At 43.9% G+C, this 19,281-nt stretch overlaps 1 protein-coding gene across 1 annotated transcript in view; it reads right to left on the minus strand.

The window, feature by feature from the left end:
- The window catches only part of CDH23 (cadherin related 23), a 3,939,560-nt gene that overhangs the window by 1,620,342 nt on the left and 2,299,937 nt on the right, over window positions 1-19,281 (minus strand). The window lies entirely within an intron of this gene.

Raw genomic sequence — 19,281 nt, forward strand, 5'->3', positions numbered from 1 at the left:
CCACTGGTCTTGTCTGCTGTTCCAGCACTCGTATTGCTGTCGAGCTTGAAAGTTTTTATGATCTGCCCTGAATTCAACAGGATGGCAGTCTCAGAGGAGTAGATGTCTCCACTCTTGGCATGCAGATTTCAGATCTAGTAGTTCCCTCTACAGAACGGAGTAATTTCTTTCGCTATATGTAAGCGATCGGGAATGGAATGCGATAGGATGTTCCATACTGTCATCCTGTAATTGTAAGAATACAGCTCTAATGGCCACTTCACAGGGGAGGGGGGAGCACGAAGCATCCAGTTGACACAGAACTGGAGCCTGAGTAAAATCCTTTTGCACCTGCGGAATGCCTCTTCGGCTGATCATGACCATGGGAACTTAACATCTTTACGCAACAAGTAAGTCAAAGGCTGAACGAGCTGAGAAAAGGTAGGTATACAATTGCTATAGGAGTTAGTTAGTCCAATAAATTGCTGGATTTGTTCACCAGAGGTTGGAGATTGTACTGCAGAATGGCATTGATCTTGTGGGCCTCCATCTCAACACCTTTGGCAGACAAATGAACCCCAAATAAGCAACAGTGGAGGCATTAAATGTGCGTTTCTTAAGTTTAGCCTTTAATGGTTTGCACACAAGCAATGGAGCTCTTCACAGACATGGGTTGTGTGTTCTGTGGGAGTCTTGGAAAAGACTAAAATGTCATCAAGGTGAATTATTTCAGAAATAAAAAGGAAATCTGAAAAGACCTGATCCACAAAGCGTTAAAATACAGCAGGAGCATTAGCCAAACCAAAGGGCATCACTTGGTATTCATACAGTCCAAATGGGGTTCTGATGGCTGTCTTCAACTCATCCCCTGCTTGTATTCCGACGAGATGGAAGGACCTCTGAGGTCCAACTTGGTGTAGATCGTGGCTCCACAGACAGCTTCGATTATATCTGAGATTAAGGGTGAAGGATAGTTATCCTTAACAGCGATCATTTTCAAGCCCCTATGGTTCAAACAACGTTGCAACTCAAATGTATCTTTCTTGGGCATGAAAATTCAAGATGCTTCCCCAGGTGTCGTCGAAGTTGGGATATTCTTATCTAGATAGGTCTGTAGGTCTTCTTTTTCGGACTTGGACAAGATGTACATCCTTTTGAACAGGATGGAGCAACCAGGCACGAGAGTAATGATGCAGTCCTCATGTCTATGTGGGGGCAGTTCAGCTTCTAAAGGTTCAGGCAACACATTGGCATATTCTGTGCATTCTCTTTGGTGAGAGACAATATTGTATGGTGAACCTTGAGATGGTCAACGAACTAGAACGCTGGCTGCTCACCTCCGGAAGGGGGCAAAAGCAATTTTATGTACAAAACTCTGAGCTCAATGTTAAGGTTTCTGCACCACAATTTATAAATGGGTTATGTTTTTTAAGCCAAGGCATCCCCAGTATCACTGGATAATGGATGCTCTTTATCATATCACATTCCAAGTGTTTAATATGTTGTCCGATCTGCATAGTCAGAGACATGGTTTCTTCATGTATAGGTCCAGAACTTAAGGGTTCCCCATCAACTCCTTCAATGGGCTGCACCAGTGTCTTCGGGGTGAGATGAATTCCATGTTCTAGGGCCCATTGATGTCCATGACTATGCCCGCAGCTCAACAGTCTACCAAGGTGGGAAGAGTAACCAATAATGAATGTCTGTTAATAACAGCCGAACAAGTAACACCAAAAGAGTGTTATCTTGCTTGTATGATTAGTACCTTCATCTTTCTCGCAAGCCAGGGTGCCACTTAGGAATGAGAGCTGTCATTTCCCTGGTCCTGATCCGGGGCTATAGGACACACTCTTACCAAATGTCCCTTGGTTCCACAGTACATGCATAGCCCCTGGGCTAGGCATCATATTCTTTCATCATCTGATAAGGAATCACGAGCTGCACCTAGTTGGATTAGTTTGGGTGTAGGTTCACTTTCACCTGCAACTGGTTGGGAAAGAGCAGAGGCTGGTCTAAGAGTTTGATTCTTCCATTTTTTTCCAACTTCCTCCCTTGGAGTCTATAATTCGATTGGAGTACAAGTGTAACCAACTCAGGGAAGGAAGACGGTGTGGCATTATGGGCTAGTTCATCCTTGATTTTTTCGGCAAGTCCCCTGCAAAAGAGATTGAACCTGGTTTTATCAGGGCAGTCTATCTCATTGGCCAGTTTTTTTAATGTAGTTACGTAACTGAAGGTATCCATTGTTCTGTGAACAAAATCCAATGCATAAAGGCTGTTTACAGATGTTCGAAGATTCCTTTTTAATCATATCACAAAGGCAGCATAGTAGTCCAAGTGTGGGTTGTTTGTGGTCACCATGGGTGTTAACTGTGCTAATGCGATACTCACCATATTGGTTACATGTAATCTACCCAGGCTCTATCAGTAAGGAACTTGTGAGGATGAAATGTAAACTGGATAACAGAATAATCCATGAATTATTTGGGTTTCCTAGGAGACCCATCAAACTTGTGTCCGGTAGTGCTGCTGCCAGTTGCATCCACGGGAAGACCTTCTCTGGCGGCAACAGCTTGTCACAACATAAGATTCTCCAGATGTAATTCCTGGACTTCTGTAGACAGTTTCCTGACTTCTTCCAGTAATACTTGCATCTGTTCCATGCCTGACAGAGGAGCTGATATGGTTGGGCATTGCAAACTACCAGAACTAACCTCTGCAACTGCAGATTTCTTCTGACGACCATCAGGATCAACCTCTGTGCTTATAGATGTCTTCAGGTGGCGTTGGGACGGGAAGAGATAGGGTCTATCTCCCACAGATGATGAGCCCAATTGGGGAAACTCTTTGGGGAAGAAAACGCCCGCTGCAGTAGATGACAGGACTAGAGGTCTCAGAATCAGGCTGGGAGAGCAGGCGAACTGAAGGACTTCCATGAAGACTGCAAATTGGAAGGTGCATGGGCAACGAAGCAGGACTAAGGAAGGAGCGAACCAGAAATAATCACGGAGGAGACCAGGGGAAGTAGGCAGAAATCACAAGAGAAGGACAATCAAGGAATAGAGGGGCAAGCTTACTACAGGACAGCATCCATCAACAAGGAAATTATGTTGCACCGCGCAGAGCTCTGTCCTGTTCGGAACTTGAAGCATATCTGTGAGTGCCATAGTGGACATGGAGGCAGCCATCTTGAATAAAGACTAGAGCGTTAATTGCGTTTTTGCATTAATGTGTAATGAGCTCCCAACGTTCCTCTATATCAGTGAATCCTGACAGGGAGAGGTAAAAAAAAAAAACAATCAGTGGTAGCCCGGTTATCGTAGTTCATCTGTTACTGACCTGATGACCGAATCCATGCTACTAGTTGGAGAACAAGCAATGGCAGTGGGGTGAAAATTATCAATTTCCTCTGCATATATTTGAAATTGTACCATGACAACCCTCTCAAGTGGATATCAAGGGTAAGGGAGATTGAAAATTGGCCTATATTAAGGAGACAAAATTACGTCAACATTAATAGCATTCCATGATCTGACTCACAATATACAAACAACATGAGAAACCATTTCTGCATAGGTATGCCTAGAGTAAAGGAAAAAGCATCATATCCTCTCCAATGGACTTGCATAGGAATGAAGTCTTTAAAGTTTACACCACAATTTTCAAACATAAAGCGTAATGATGGAAGGATTGAACTCTGAGGCACACTCTATTATGCACCAGCTTGCATCAGTGCACTCAAACAACATAGAAAATACATATTCACATATTGGAGAATAAAGGCAAAAAAACAGTTTACATGTAATATGCTTACTGCTGAGATCTGTACCAAAAAGCAAATATGACATGAAAGCAATTGAAGACAAACTTCTCCTATCCCTTGAAACACAATCGGTCTCATTACGACCCTGGCGGAAGACCATGGTGATATTAGCACCATGGTCCATGCCGGTAAATTACCGACTCCGCCATGGACAAAGGGGGAATTACCACCCCATTACAAGGTTAGCGGGGCGGTAATTCCCCCTTCCTCCATGGCCCTTCCCCATTCCCATTTTTGCCCCATAGGGCTCAATGGGAATGGGGAAGGCGCTAAGTACGGTGCTGCAAATTGCGGCACCGTAATTAGCACCAAGGTCCCTTTGAGGGTCCCTACTTTAACGGCTGGTCTGCACCAGCCGTTAAGGTCGGGTCCCGCAAAGGGACCTCGTAATTAGGCGCTAATCGGTGAAAGGCGCTGCAGCCTTTTACGGCGCCGTTAACCCATTAGCGCCTGGGCCGTAATGAGGCCCAATCTCTTCATTAAAAAGGTAGCCGCAATCTATCCGTATTGTCCATGAATATCCCAAACTCACTCCCTGCTGGAGAATGCTTGGGGTGCTCACTAAATAGGAGAGTTGGCACTCTGCGTGCTTGTTTGGGCAGCAAGCCATTAACAGCCGACTGACAACATTATGCTTTCAATCCCCCAAAAATCAGTGCATTGGTGCAGATGATGGCTTCCCTGTTATGTATACTCCATTAGTCAAAGGTTTTCAAGAGAAAACACACATGGCACTAACTGCGGTGTGGTGTATACTATCAGGGAGAATTTACAATTTCAGTACAGATGGTTCTTTCCTATTCTGAAGTCAAAAATAAAATGTAACATTCAATGTTAAAAGCACAATGATTTTCCATGTATTGTTTGCTATTTTGAATCATTTCTGGGGGATTTTATCAGGATATGGTAAGACTGTGTTGAGGGCTGCGAATTGTGTTGTTCTCTCATTGGTGCTGTATTTGGGAGCAACATTTTAACATATCACCCTTTATTTTTCACCTCTCTTAGGTCTGTCAATCGCGTCTCCATTAGATGTATCTGCATCATTCAACAGGGACCACAATGTCTGCACATACATTCCCTGACCCTTATGCAGATAAACAATTACAGAGGCCAAGAAGCGGTGAAGCAGACGATACCAAGTCCCGGGCCAACAGCGGAAGACCATAGAACCGATTATCTCGCCGGATAGAAAACCAAGATTGTGCTGCACGTCACGGACACCGTTAAAGACTCGCCAGTCCTCATAGGTGATGAGAAAGAGCGGCAGTCCAGACCTGCCCTAATAGTGCAATGATGAGTGAAACTAAGGTTTCACAAAGTTTGACCAATCAGCTGAAACAATTCAAACCCGAGTAGCTGTAAGCCAATTAGGGAGAATAATTGAGACCCAACTGAGGCCTTATAAAAGTAGCTAGGTTAACACGTTAAGAGCGAGAGTCTCGCTGAAAGCTCCATTGATACAAGGGGAGATCCTGAAGGAGCAGACTTCTGAAGTTGATGCTGCAGTGTTGGGGAAGTGTTGGAGAAGAAAGACAGAGGATCAGAGAAACCTGGAAGCCCTGGAAAGATAAAGTGACTTGGATGCTGATAGTCTGCCTCTCATACGCCTGGGGGAATTGAAAGGCTCGCAACCACACACTTTCCACTTACAACCCCTGAGGTGGAAAATGAGAGGATCCTGGCTCATGGCACGAGGGCCTTATAATGTTGGGTGTCAGAAGTCTCTGGAGGATAGCTCAAGGGCAACATGCTCACCTTGGAAGCAAGATGATGTGGAGCAACACAGGTTCTATCCCTGGCGCGTTATAAATAACCTATCATATCATATATCATAGAAAAGACACCCGACTAAGCGGGGAGAAATACCTGCTCATCTGGGAAAGACTGCAAGTACCAGATGGACCAGAGCTGAATCGTGATAAAAACCCAAGTCCAAGAAGGATCCGTGGGGTATATTGACAGAAAGCGATATATGGAGAGCTTCTGCTTCTGGGAGTTCGCAGCTCGTGTACTTTAGATCAAGCTCTGGCCTGACTTTAGTGGATTTATAAACAAAAAGGACTGTCTGGAACTCCCAGAATGAAGCTGATGGAGAAAGGAAAGCTCAGGACTATGACACGCAGATGTAGCTATTAGCCCATAGGCTATCGTCATATTGTTCAACATGTGGTAGAGGTGACAGACGAGGAGCAGCCTTGGCTTGGACTTCAACACAGCCCTCCCTCTGAGCCTGCACACCTTCATGTATCTGCCCCACCATGCCCTGCTCCACTCTGGGCTTTCTTTGTCCTCCTTCGGGACAGGGCGAGGGCTCCGTTGCTCTTTTCTCACCCCCTTCTCATGCAGCCTGACACATTTGCCACTTACATCAGAGCCCTCTGCACTGCAGACCACACGCTCATGCTTTGTATGTAATTAACATGTTGGTAAAAAATATATATATATATATTGTATCACCATTTGTGGGTGCTAATGATAATAATTGTACCTCAATGGGCCATAGTGGCCTGAACATAGCTGGATCTGCGTGCCAAGGCAACCAATATCAAAATAAAATAATAGTATTCTTCTGTTGGAAAATTATCTATTATTTTACCTATTAGTACACTAATATTAATTAACATATGTAATAATATGATCAATATAAAAGCTAGTAGAACAGTACCCTAAGCCCTACTTGCCTTTTGTTCTTAACGAAGTGTTAACTTCCATATCATGTTAAACAAGGTGTAATGATGGGTTACTTTAGTCAACAGCGTTGCCCTCCCTGTCCCCCCCCCCGCCCACACCCCCTGCTTCTGTTAGACACTGAGGAATAGCATGCCAGGATGCTGCACGGTTGGCCTTGCCCCACAGTAGTGTCCCAGTTGAGTTCTGAGTCTGCCTGGAACCTGACCCACTTTTTATTGTCCTACCCTGATCAATGTTTAAATAGATCTGGGCCTGCTTATGTGTTTGAATTTTCCCCTAGAGCCTACAGAAGTGTATCTCAAGCTAACCTCAAACCTAGGTCTCGAATAAAGAATTGCTTAATCCCATTTTAGAGCTACGTGTGTCATTGTTACACCCTGTCACAACAGTCAATTTGCCTTTCCTTTTATTGCCTGCAAATCTAACCTAAAAGTTAATATACATATGTTCCCAGATTTCAGCGATGTGGTGTAATTTTCTAGCATTATTGCAGCTATTTTCTTTCAAGAAACCAGTCCGCCATTGCAAATAGTATAGTACTTTTAAAATCCTTTTAACAGACTCATTATTGTTCAACACAGTACTGTACTTAAAAGCAGATGTGCAGATTCACCCAATATTTAAATTATTATTTAAGATCAGTGGCGATTTCAACAGGGCAGGAGCTACAGTGAAAGAAATGGCAAAAGTAAGGTGGGTTCATATGAGATCAGGCATACCTACTAGCTCAAGCACTGGGGCACCAGAGCTTAGACCACTCTCCTGGGATGTGAACAGCCCCCAGGAGTTATGTTCGTTATCCTACCCCCGAGTGAGTTCCTATTTCACGAAACATATTATTGAAAACATTATTATCAAACATCCCAAGTAATTCTGATTATTTGCAGAGTGATTTGTTGACATTTTTTAAAAAAAAGTTTGGTCTCCTGTTGTGAAAGACAATTTGTATATTTGCTGTTTTCCTACTTTAAATAACTGTAAGTACTGCTTGGGCTTCTATAATCATAGCCACTTGAAGTGGAGGCCGTCTTTATCATGGGTGCTGCTTTCCTTAACCCAGGTGCTGTCTGTATTTGCATTGCAAGTGGCAGCGGCGGTAGAGCTTTCAATGCCCCTTGGCGCCTAGGTTTTCATTCCAATTAGAAAGTAGGTGGGCATTACTCACCCCATCACTTGAAAGGTACTGGCCAGTCTGAGAGCACCAAGCACAAGGTCCCTAGGCATCAAAGACCAAGCAAATTGACAGCAACTAGGCCGGTGCTTTCTGCTTTCGCCTCTGAACCCTCATTCCACATAAATATGTACATGCTTCTACTTTGTTCATAATGAAAGGCTACTTGAGTATACACACGTGTGTCTGACCGGTGTTCATCTTTTGTGGATTTGTGACACCGCTTTATGAAATAAACGAAAATTACAAAAAACAAAAGCTGAGTCCCTCTGAAGAGGGTACAACCCACTTCCTGATGCTTCTCACTGTTTCTAAATCCTGTTCAAATCGCGACACTACTAATGCTCTGTTATGAATGTGCATACAACATGCATCACAATGTGCCAGCAGCCATCTTGGGGATGGCATTCAGTGCCTACACTGCAGGATAGTAGAGAATGTGACATGTTGGGCATCATGCTTAGGCACAGCAATTTGCATCTAGCACCATACACTGTAAAGCACTTGGAGACGTTCAGTTAGTTATTTTAAATGCTTACTGATCAAAGGGGAACATAAATGAATGTGTGGGAGGTGGCACACCGAGATCCAGAGTATTGAGATGTGGCAATGGTCTTAATGAGGCTTATCTAGAGTGTGGCCGATGTGGAAATCCGCTGGCTTTCCGCTGACAGAATGAAGGCTATTTAAAGATAATACTGGGTTTCCACCGGCAGAAAGATGGCGGAAAATCCGCCAGTCTCTGTGCATTGCAAAGGGGACCGGTGGATTTTCCGCCAGATTTCTGCCAGCAGAAACCCAGTGTAAAGCTGGAGGAGTGCTATCTTTAAATAGCCTTCAGTCGGCAGATTTCCAAATCCACCGCACTCTAAATAAGCCCATAACCTATTGCCCGAAATTACAAGTGTCCATAGCAAGCAATGTGGATGGTCTCTCATAGATCCTACATTTGACTCAATCTGACCAATATTTTTAGTTCATGTTAAGCCTTACTCTATGTTATGGATTTTGTAATTTACACTGAAGACATGATCATCTGTGGAATTACGATACCACTGGCATGTGGTCTGTTGCCTTTTCGGGTAACTGCTAGTTGAACAATTGGAATGTTAGGACTCTCTTGAATGACAGAGTTTGGGGCAGGTGTTTACTATTGATACAAGGTTTGATTCCCGGGTTGTTGGATTGATATTTAAAAGTGTGTTTTTCCTCTTCTACCCATTCATTTTCAATGACCATATGTTAGAAGGGGTACTGGATGGAATTTGGAATTCTACTTGGTGTGTAAGGAAAGGGATTGACATGAGTAATCCATTTCTTCTTTTGACTTACACGGAATGGCTAATCATACTTCTTTTGTGTAACAATAGAGCAAAGGGAACTTTTTGGTGTAATTACCGCCGGCGGTAATGCCACCAGCGGTAATAGCGTGAAAATTCCCCATTGGGCCCAATGGGGAATGGGGAATTCCCAAATGGACCCAATGGGGAATGGGAACCAACTGTTCTGCCAAACCCTTGATCCAGCTCTAATGGCTCCGGGGGGTTGGCGGTTTGGCTAATAGTCCTGGCGGTAATACCGCCGGACTTACCGCCCAACTTGTGATGAGGCCCACTAGTGTCTGAATATATGGGCTATTGGTACCACTGTCCCTGTCTCAATAGTTATCAGCCACTGTTCTGGCAAGATGTCTTTTCCTTCTGCACTGCAGCATGCCCCGGCACACTCAGAGGCAAAGACTGAATCACGGTTCCGGGGTAGAAACACCAGCTGATGGAAAACCCAAACTTCCACTACCAGAATGCACCTGGGTTCAGCTGACAAACACTTGGCCTGGAGCCGGAGGAGTGGGTCTGGTACCAAAATGAAAATTAACTGGATTTTCACCAACCACAGACTCCGAAAACCCAGATTGGCTCCCAGGGAGCTGTGCGATAGTAATACAGAAGGTGGAACTGACACGAGATTGCAGTGGAATAGAGGAGACCCAGAAACACTGTCCAACCCTTATTCACACAGAGGCTCACTCTGAACAGAAGATAACTCTGGAGGAAACGACCTATCTGAGCTCATGGCTGCCTGCAGGAGAATTCAGTCTGAAAAGGGGACTGAGCTTGAAGGCTTCTTAAAGACTTCCAAGGGAAGTCCCTCCACCAAGGGCAGTGGCTCAGGCAGAGATTGGCCAAAGGGGCAGCTGATTCTGAGAGCCAATGTCAGCCACAAGAAGGGCTGGGCTATATAATGCCAGGAGTTTCTGTATAGGTTGAAAGGTGTTTGGGTGAGGTAGGGAGCAGAGGAAGAGGACCAAGCGACTAATGAGGTGGGGTTTACAGGTGGAGAAGGAATTGGAAAAAAATGTTGGCATATAGGGAGAACATTTAGGGAAGGTGTTGGGTTTGAGAGGGTGGATCTACTTGATTTGTGTGTGAGTGAGCAACTGGGCTGAGAATAAAATGGGTGCCAGGCTTTGATAGTTGTGAGAAAAGGCTGTGTGTGAGGGTGTGAATGAGAGCGAGAGGGAGCTGAGATGCGGGAGGGCAGAGGAGAAAAGAGGAAGGGGTAGTATTGAGAGTAGAAGATTAGAAGGGAGCAAAGGGTGGAGATAGGAGAGGAGAGACAGAGAGAGCAGTAAGTCAAGGGGTTCAGAAAGTGGAGAGACAAAGATAGAGAGCGAGAGAGGCTAAGACCAAGAAGCGGATTACATGGAAAGGGGAAAGAGCAGTTGGAGGGCGCTGGTAGGAAAACCAGAAGCGAACGTTAAGACTACGGACGGAGTCTGCAGAGGGAGAGAGGGAGAGCCATAGAGAGAGAGTAAGGAGAGAGAGGAGAGTGCTGTGAGAATAGAGAGGCGAGAGGTGAGAAAGGAGAAGCTGAGGGAGTGAGTTAGATAAGACTACAGTCTTCAGGCCTGCCGAGATTGAGGAATAAAATGAGATAGTTAGCCCATCTTCCAGTAACATTGCAGTAATGTAGGGAGCCTTGGCTAGGGAGGTGGGAACCCATTGCAAGGCTGAGTACACTTGCAGGGTCCATCCCTACTCTGGTAACCCATATATATATATTCTAATAAACATCTGGAAACTGTCAGTTATTGTTGAGAGGTGTGTTGAGCTTGTTTGTTTGTTTGTTTGTTTGTTTTTATTACTTATATTGCGCACCAGACCCAGGGGGAACCGGGCGCATTTTATAAGACAACATAAAGCTTAGTTACAAGATCACATGGCAAATAGAGCAACAAGAGACATATAAAGTAATAATATACAACAAAATATACAGGAATATACAGCAGGCGAAAATGAGGGAGCATGTATTTACAGTCCTAATCAGAGACTCCTAGGGATTGAATAAGTCCAAAAGCAAATTGCTAAAAGCAGGCCTTAAGGAAGGACCCGCAAAGGGAACTCGTAGTAGGGCGCAAAGGGATTAGCGGCACCGGTGTCATTACCCGTGCCCGGTATCCCTTTGCGCCCTACTTGTAATGAGGCCCATGTACATGCTGGGATAAACAGCATCTTAAAAATCAACCATCCTAACAACTTTAACTCAATAACCCCTCATGGGACGCAACTGAAGGAAGAGAGAACTCAACAGATTTTGAATAATGGCCTCAGTTGGCCTTACCCCTTGAACCTTTGTGATTAGGTTTGCTCTTATTTATTTAAATTTCCCTCATAACATTTACAACAGTAAAACTTGTCAAAAGGCACATTAACATGAGTGCTAGAAAAGCCAATCTATTAAAATCAAGTACATTTAGTGGCTAAAGGAAGCATAAAAAAAATACACCTCTCAGATCAGAGAAACATCAGGCTGTTCAAACATCATATCAGATAAGCCAGTCAGCTCACTGAACCTGGCAGCAAATTCAAAGTTCAGAACATGGGGCTAGATGCTGCTATAATTATAAACTTCAAGCATTTGGTGGAAATTCACTTCATAATGTTTGCTATCCAAATTAGTATCAAGCAATAACTTTTAATCGTATACATTTGTATTCACTTTGCCTTATTAACCTGTGCATTTATTTTTCAGCAGTGTGGGAAATAGTGCTCATTTTGAACTCATACAAGACACATTCTACATCAGAATCCGATGATATCTACACATGTGTTAAATTAAATAATGCAGTGCTGATTCACCAGCCCCAAGTGATGGGATGTGCTAGCACAAGAGTCTGAAACCTTTGCATCTCCTGATGGTTTGGACTACAACTCCCCCCAGCCCTTGCCAGATCAATGGGGAAGGATTGAGAGAGTCATGATCAAAGATTTGCAGACTCCTTCACCGACATATACCCTTTACTTGTGTTATAATAAGTTGTGTCAAATTCACATCCAAATGTGTTCATCTTTACATGCCCTGTTACATGCACTGTGAGCAATTGCCCATTCCAAGAGGCAGACAGGTGCATTTCTGTCTCTTTCAAAGGCATACCCTGATTCACATATGAGATGCGCTTTGAAATGCATACAAAACATTGCTTCTCGCTGGAACAGGAGCAATAGGAGGCACAAGCACGCATTAGGAATTTCTGCCCCTGTCATGCATTGTTGCTAAAATATTTATGACCCGTTTCCGTACTTCTTTCATGTTTATCTCTCAACAGGGATAGGCGTTTCTCGTTTCTATCTCTGACAATGACAGGATCTTTTAGGGTTGCCTTGAAATGTGTTCCCAGAAGCTACCCGGCTGCTACAATACTAGCACTCATGAGTCAGGCGCGCGCTCCTAACACTTTATGCAAGGTGGCTAGGCAGCGCACCATTGTGAATACAGTGATCTGCACATTTGTGACAATTGGTCATGATAAAAAGTGCATTCAGTGGGCCTCGGACTAGGACTGACAATTAAATCCTATGACTTTCACACAAGCGGTAGCCCTTAAATGCAGAGCTGGGGGTAAATATGCCGAAAAAAAAGCGGATTTTTGTCGCAATTACCACACGGTAATACCGCCGGTGTTAATTGTGCCGAAAATTCATCATTGTATTCAATGGAGAATGGGGAATAATGTTTAGCGCCCAACCTGTGATCCGGCGGTAATACCGCCAGACAGGTGAGCGATAACGCAAATAAAGCTGGACGGTATCCCAGTCGGGATACCTCCCAACTCGTAATGAGACCCAAAGGGTTTTCTCCTGAAGGTGTATTTTCATCCCAGACCCCAGAAATCCTGGGTCACCGCCTGACTCATCACCCCAAAAGCAATTTTGAACACCAGTGGAGGCCGGCGGGTGCACGAGTGCACTGGAAAAGCACCACTTTATTTTCTGGAAGCACACGGAAATCAATGCCTGGTTGACAGAAGACCTGTTACCCTGTGCCCAGACCCTGATGCACCATGTGATGGTGAACACATTCTCAACGTAGGTGGCTCGGCCCACTAGGTCTTCTAGGTCTTATTGATGGACACATGGAATTCCATACACTGCAATCTGCAGGATGTAATCTACAGGTGCCCGGCTTCTAGCCAATGTGAAGTGCTGTGAAAAGGTGTCCACGTTAATGAAGATATTTATCAATATTAAGTTTCATACCGCAATGGCTACGGTTGGCAACGTTTACTGAGCAGGCCCGGCTTCTATTGTCTCCTGCGTATCAAGCCCTGCTCGGCAGAGCACGCGTCCAGGTGGTTTCCCTCCCCTCACAGCTTGCGCTGAAGCAAGGCCTCCATTTCATGTTCCGCAGTCACTCAGGCCTTCAGGCAGCGACAGCGGACCACGGCGTGACGAGGCTGGCCCGCCACTTTAGAAAGGGCTCCCAGGGTGGGCGCCAGCCTGCGTTCCGCCCCATTAGGGAGGGAAGCTGCGGAGACATCTTCCAAACTGTCAGCTTTCCCCTTTGCCGATCTGATCCCTTGCTTGGCCTGTCTCTCCAAGGACAGCTCTGGGGGACCGAGATCCGGAGGTAAACGGACCCGGGCATCTGTGAGAGCGTGGCCAGATGGCTGCCCGGCCCAGCAGCCCACACCAAAGCACGCCGCTGTGTGAAAGCACTCGGCAGGCACCTCGACCACGATCCAAGGCCTTGTGTGGATAGGGAGTTCCCCGTGTGTGAGATATCATGTCATGCAGATGCCAAGGCACTCACTTAAGGAAGGGGCAATGCTCCAGCCTTGGCACATTGGTGCCCAGTGCAGATCACACATGTGTGATGACTTATGCCAACGGCTCCATGTATTTGATAGCTGAAATGTTTGCCCTCAATCAAGAGGCTTTCTGAAAATATGTTTTCAAAAATATAAAAACAGTGACATTATTCTTATTCATACCTGATAAAAGATCAGTTATTGGGCCTTTAATATGAGTGTGGCAGTAACATTAACCCCTTACGTGCCAAGGAGCAGTATGCTCGTCCTTTTTGCATAGACTTGCAGAGGCAGGATATAACACTGCTTGTTTACTCTACAACATATGAGGTATTTACCTCACGTGCCATTCATGGGGGATACAACCTGATGATTAGGTCGAATGCTTCACAAAATAGCCTACATTTTAACTTCAATTCAAACGGGGAGGGAAACATTTTAAAATGTCTACTAACCTTGTTTTCATTTTGTAACCGTAGTGAAGGAAAGTGCAAGCTCTTGCCGTCAGTTCAGGAAAACATGTTTCTGCTGAGGAAACCCAAAGGTGGTTAAAATATGGCCATGTCTGATTCACACGTTCTCCCCTACACCCCTTTCTAATGTAATGCAGAAAGGGAAAAAAGCAATGCATGTGGAGTTTTAAAAATACTGCATGTGGAGTTTCTGAAACTCTGGCATGACGTTTCAAACCAGTATCCTTCAACAGCATTTCAATAATGACTTTATGTGGTACCGGGTACTACCACATTCAGTACTTCTGTAAACAAGCATTGGCAGAGCCAACAGCTTTAGATTGTGTACAGGCATGTGATCGGCATTTTCCAGGCACTGCCATAATGGTACTACCTCGCCATAAGATTGCAACAGCTGGTAAATTGTGTGAGTACAAATGCCTATGTAATATCTATGTAGAGCTTCAAGTGTTTTCTTTGCCAAAGAGTGTTTTTAACAAGATTTAAGTGCAACAAACAGATGTGAGGACATACATATTGTTTAAAAATCAATTGGTTGAAGGCACACCTGCTTAAGAAATTTATATTACATCAGGAAGATGTTTGCATCTGGAATGTGAACGTTATCCCTCAGGAGACTGCTTAGAAATAATGCTAGAAGGCCCTATACAACATTAAGGTTCATTTTATTACATGATAGATGCAACCCAAATAGATGCCAGGAATGTGTGGTTTGGGGGGAATGCAATGAGTGGGAATGGTCATATGGATAAGCATGACCATGGATATTTAATGAGTGGCTAAATAACTAAATATAACTACAACCCATGTGTCCTCCCACACATCCCACCACCCTCCTATAGGTACTCCAATGCAATAGTTCTGACTTCAATATGAAAATTCAAAATTATGAGTTTCTCCGAACCATCAGGGAGAGAGGACCATGAGAAGTCTCAATACTCGAGCGCTTGCTGAGATCAACCACTAACAAATTGATCCACCATCCTGCCCATCCGATGTCTCTCATGAACCATCACTATTACTGTTACTATAAAAACCTGCATATTTAAATTAGAGACACAAGTCAAGGTCCCCTTTTTGAACTGCGACTTGGAAACCCAGTGCAGTATCTCGAGGATGCTTAAGCGACACTGAGAAACGGTTGACACTGGATCCGCTTCTCTGTATTTAACACCAACGAAGTGAGATTGGCACTTCACTTATGTGCCGAAAGGGATAAACCATCCAAAAATGCACACTGTTATGTCAACATCAACTCTTCAAGTGTCAATTTGATACAACCACTAGTTAGGATAAGGGTGCCCTCTGGCCCTGGCTCAAATATTCCCCTGAAGAAGTTCCTATTATTAGTTTGAATTATTGAAGGAATGAAACATGTTGGACTTACACAGATACAACTGAGCAGTATCTAAACGAGTACTAACTAACCTTGATGTACTCTAGGTATATGTTGACTTAGGCATCATAATCAGAGACATTATATAATGATGGTCTCTGTATGTACATATTGTGTGGTTTAATGTTCAGTGAAGAACCAATGTTACAAGTATCTAAAACTGTTTACATGCTGACCTGTATGCTTGATGTTATCAGTGTATCTCAGAGAAGAGATATAGATTAATTGCGAATTTTGTAAAAAAACAGTCCTTTTTGATGAACACTAAGCACTATCTTTGAAGCACTTGTCATTTTTGCCAGTTTTGTATGTTAGTTTTTATGTGCTTTTTTACAATTAGTATTTAAATGAAAATTTGTTTCTTTTAACAGAATTACTGATGAAGTCAGGTTGTATTTTCCTAGAACATCTGCCCTCTAGATTTGCACTGTCTTTACAGATGTGATAATCCAATCAGTATCCAGTGAATTATGTGTCTATAACCTAAACTAGCGCAGAGGCCTCTCTTTTGTTGAAGGTTCAATATGGCACCACCTAATAGCAAAACTAAAAAAAAACAATCCAAAGCTATGGTGAGAGCCAAATAAGTAAATAATAGATGCAGTCCAACACAGCCAGAAAATAAAACACACATTGGTAAATACTTGAATATTGATGAGCCCTCGAGGTGCATCAAAAGTGGGCTTTGGGGAACTCCAATTTGGAAATGCAGATACCAATATGATATACTGAATGCATTTTAGAACTGGTGACAAAAACAGAAGTAGACTACTTCCACACAATGATACCATTGTTGTACGAAATCCATTGGCTACCTGTACCACTCATTGTTATTTCAGATTCTGCTGTTTAGTTTGAAAGTTGATGACAGCACATCTACTGCAATTAAAGTTGTCTGTAGATGTACGTTTCATACATATGTACCCAAGATGTGTCTCAGCCTGTGCTACACTTGCCTCATGGACACTAGACACTTGTGGTTAGGCTGCTGTTATCAGGCTGTCAGTGATCCACCATTGGCTGCCTTCATTACACTTTATCTGACTTGCAACCTGTCAGTGCCTGCCTGAGAAAGTGACTTAACCATGCCTTTTTCCTCGTACATCTTCTGCTGCTGGCCCAACACACTCTCAATTGTGAGTGACAGAGCCATGTTTCTGTGTACTACTCTAAGCAAAAGGATCAGGGGAGCGGTCTGAATGAATTAGCTAGTGTACAAGATAGGGGCAATCCCCCATTGGGAGCAGTGCACAGAGTGTAATCTGGTGTACACTCTATAAAGACATTGGGCCTCCTTCTGAAGTTACCGGTGTCCTGCCGGTAGAGACGTCATGATACTGGCAAATGTAGATATGGTTCCTGGCACTCGATCCAGCGACATTGCCACAGGATTCCGAGTGCCAGAGTGATGGTGTGAATCCCCATTCGTGGTGTCCTATAGGACTCCATGGGGGGATTTGCCATCATTACCGGCACCGCGTAATGAGGGCTTTTTTGCTTGTAGGGCGCCTGCCTTAGCTCCAGCTTTAAGCTGGAGATAATGCAGGCGCCCCACCGGCAAACCCATAGTCGGCCAGTCAAGTAAAGTGCTGGTATCCATGAGTACCAACACTTTTTTACCCGATCGGCTGACTTTGAATGAGGTCGATTAATCAGAGTCTCTTCCAAATAATCTGGCAACCAACTGAAGAGTCATCTAGGTAACAGCATATACCATGGCATTGCAGCCAGAGAAACCACACTCCGTTCGTCCTAAATCACTGTACACTCAGTTGGGCAGAGGATAGACAAAGCATCTCTTCAACTTATTTTACCTTATAGTTACTCTCTGACATTCTCAAACGTATAACCACACATTTCAGACTTGTCTTTTGTGTGTCTCCCTAACGCAAATGGAGGTTCACCTATACACTTGGAAAATAACGATATTTCCCCAATGGTTCTATGATAACACACTTCATTTGAGTTTCAACTAGTTGTTACTATGCCGATCAACAAACGTAAAGAGTCGTGTTTCAGATAAAAGGACTTATTTTTCCATTACTGGGACTACTCTTGCAGCCACTGCTTAATTTGTAAGAAATGACGTACCTGGGGTAAACATGTTTATTGGGGGACTGGTTAAAATCATACATGTCCACCAAAACTGGCAGGGAATTCCTGGGGGAAGGGTTCAAAATTCTACATTTAATTAGGGCTTGGAATCATGAGACGAATCCTTAGTATATAGCTCTTCATGTAGCCCCTCAATCTTCTAATGACTTACTCCCTCACTGTGCTCCTTCTGCATCACAGTCTTGGTCTGCTACTTCCACTCTGATGTAGTGTCTGAGGCCATCAGAAGCAATGCACCTACCGTCCTGAATGGGCATGTTCCATTCCACCATTTCGGGACATTCATTTCGTGCATCCATTCAGGCAGCATGAGCCTCGAAGTATGACGTCCTGCTAAACATGGTGCACACATGTTCGTGCTGGTAGGGATTTTTCTGAATGTGCTTTTATGTACAGATGATAAGGCAATAGTCATTGCAGATGGCTGGACATTTTAACGCGTGTGTAAAAAAGGTATATCTGAGGAAAATTGTGCTGGATCATTAGCCAAACAAATGTCTCAGTAACTTCATGTCTTCATCTAATGACTCAGCCTAAATGACTGTTCAAGTGAGGGCATTCATTGGGCCTCATTAGAAGCTTGGCGGTAGCATTGCCGGTAAAACCGGCAGGCTGCCGCCAAACTTCCGAAAATTTCCAGCGCCCACGAATGGGCAATTACCTGGTCGTTACGACGCTGCCAAACCCGGTAATTGCCCTTTCGCGGGCACCGGAAAAAAGATGCTCCCCATTCCCATTCGGCTCCAAAGGGCTCAATGGGAGTGGGAAGGTTCGATGAACCGGTGCCGGTGCATCCGACATGCTGTGCTCGCGGGTGCCGCTCTGCCCACCAGGTCCGACCTGGTTTACGCGTTTTTCTCTAATGCTCAGAATTAGGTCCAATATGCAAAACTGATATTTTCTGTCTGCCTTTCTTTCATTTTGTCTCCCTCTCAGAACAACTAACTTCAATTTTGCTCGATTTACTTAATTTCAATTCAGTAATGGTTTATTGGCACGGTTCATAAGAAGAAAACAAGCCCAGATTCCGTCGGGTTTGTTGCGCTTTACAAATAAAGAAACACACATACACACATTGCTAAAGCTTGCAGATGAACTCTGATACAATACTTTTCATTAAATGGTGTAACCTAGAGTTTCTCTCTGATCTCACCAATCTTATTTCTCCTTTTAGCCTAATTCTACTCATTTAATTTGCTGTTTCCCATAATTGCAACTATTTTAATCTCCAAAGAAGCATCCTATCAGTGAGATCCTTGAGAAAATAACCTTATTTCCATTATCTAGTTTTGGGAGACACTCCAGTTGCATTAGGGGCACAAACAATTGAAAAGTATGACATTTCTAGTTACAATTTGAGAAGGTCAGACAGCAACGGTAAAATAAAATTAAATGAAGCATTGTTTTTATTATGCTCTGCCACACTGAGTATTCTGCGATGAAGGATGCTAATTTCCCCCTTTGGAATGTCACACTACATTGTCTTGGACTAGATGAATCTTCAGTTGCTTCCATAATTATTATGATTTAGCAAAGATCAAT

This window comes from Ambystoma mexicanum, chromosome 8 (assembly GCF_040938575.1).
Source record: "Ambystoma mexicanum isolate Mex_15411 chromosome 8, UKY_AmexF1_1, whole genome shotgun sequence".
In the NCBI taxonomy this organism is placed as follows: Eukaryota; Metazoa; Chordata; class Amphibia; order Caudata; family Ambystomatidae; genus Ambystoma; species Ambystoma mexicanum.